Source organism: Cynoglossus semilaevis, chromosome 8, assembly GCF_000523025.1.
Source record: "Cynoglossus semilaevis isolate Cse_v1.0 chromosome 8, Cse_v1.0, whole genome shotgun sequence".
Taxonomy (NCBI): domain Eukaryota; kingdom Metazoa; phylum Chordata; class Actinopteri; order Pleuronectiformes; family Cynoglossidae; genus Cynoglossus; species Cynoglossus semilaevis.
The window spans coordinates 7,630,476-7,632,143 of NC_024314.1; the positions used below are offsets into that span (position 1 = coordinate 7,630,476).

General features: G+C 35.6%; 1 protein-coding gene across 4 annotated transcripts in view; it reads left to right on the forward strand.

Annotated features, from left to right (window-relative positions):
• The window catches only part of LOC103381858 (thyroid hormone receptor alpha-B), a 115,670-nt gene that overhangs the window by 44,116 nt on the left and 69,886 nt on the right, over positions 1 to 1,668 (forward strand). The window lies entirely within an intron of this gene.

Here is a 1,668-nt window from a genome sequence, read left to right on the forward strand (position 1 = left end):
CCTAATTGTGCAGACGGATGTGTGCGCCTGAACACATCATGTGCTCACGTTTGCTGCTGACCCACATTTGACTCAGGCTCTGTGGATAATACAGTGGTGTGAATATGGTGCAAAAACACCAGCCACAGTCAGAGTTTGGCAATTAAGAGAAAAATGTGAAGTCACATTTCTAGTGTTTTCAGTTTAACTTAAGTTTTTTTGCAGTGCTTAACCTTTGTACTTCACAGTAACTTAAATTGTACTGCAATCATTTGTCATTAGCACTTGACTGGTTTTGTCACAAAGTGTCTAAGGTATTTTTTTCCGTCCTTGTTTTGATTCTTTTGTTTTGCACCAACTGAATGCTCTTTGTGAGGTGAACTTATGTTCCTTTATTTTGCCCTCCATTGATATATACAATTACTAAAGTACTACACATAGTACTTTCAATTACTAAAGTACTATGTATTTTACTTCAGTAATGATCATTTAATATAACCAAAATATAACCGTAGGTGCTTTTAATGACAGTCAACACCAAGTGATTGACATGTGGACTCCCATCACCTGACTTCTGCTGTCCACTGATGCTGAATCACAAGTTTCAGCTCCTTGCAATGTAACGGTTGTGTTTCCTCTTTTTTGTTGTGTTGTTTTCACAGCAGACACACTCTTTTTGGAATAAGAAAACAATAGCTCATCTGGTTGTTTGACTAAGAACAACACAGTTCCAATAGTAACAACAACATCAGAACATCAACAGACTTTATACTTCATAATTAAATATTCAGTGACAGCTTCAAAGTACAGCTGTATTCTCAAATACCTGCTCTTAATTTCAGAGTTAGGGTTGTAACACAGCAAATTTCAACTAGTTTTGTTTTATAAAAACAGGTAACACAAAAAGGCCAACTTCTATTCATCTTGGGTCCTTGTTTTAGTTCTTTTTGCTTTTTTTTTTTTTACAGTTTTTCTTTTTTAATTCACTACAGGAGCCTATTTGTACATTTTCACTTACATATTGAAAACAGTTCTTGAAAATCTCTATGTGAATCAGCTTCTGTAATCTAAACTTCCTGACCATCACTGAAGAAATGATTATTTCTGCTATGTGTCCTAAAAAACACTGGCAGTTTGTATCAGCAGCAGCCTGGAAACATGACCATCGGGAAACACAATAGGAAAATCAGGCAGCATTCCCACAGTGATTGATTACCGTCAGTTTTATTTACCATTGCTGTTCTTCAGTAAGGAGTAAGGAGAGGTGGAGCACTTTCTAAAATGAGATCTGCAGATTTATACGGCAGATGTTCTGAGTGATATTATAAATGTTTAACTTCTGTTGATGAATGTGGTTCTTATTATTCCATTTGAATTTGAAGAAGTGTCTGCTTTCAAAACAGGCTTTGACTTGACTGCAGCCAACATGTCTTCTTTCCGTCGAACTACGGTACAATGAAAATACTGTGGTTTATTGTGTTTATGTGTGTGTGCACCGCAGACCTGGCCAAAGACCTGAAGTTCAAACAACATTTAACCCAGCAGTTTAAAGGCCCACTTGAGTTTTAATAAGGGCCAAGTCTTAAGTTGAAAAGTAGTTTTTTATTGGTGATGATTGATTATAAGATCAATATATTTTATTATTTGTCTTTAAAAAACTAGATTTAGAATTGTGGTTTTCATTCAGCA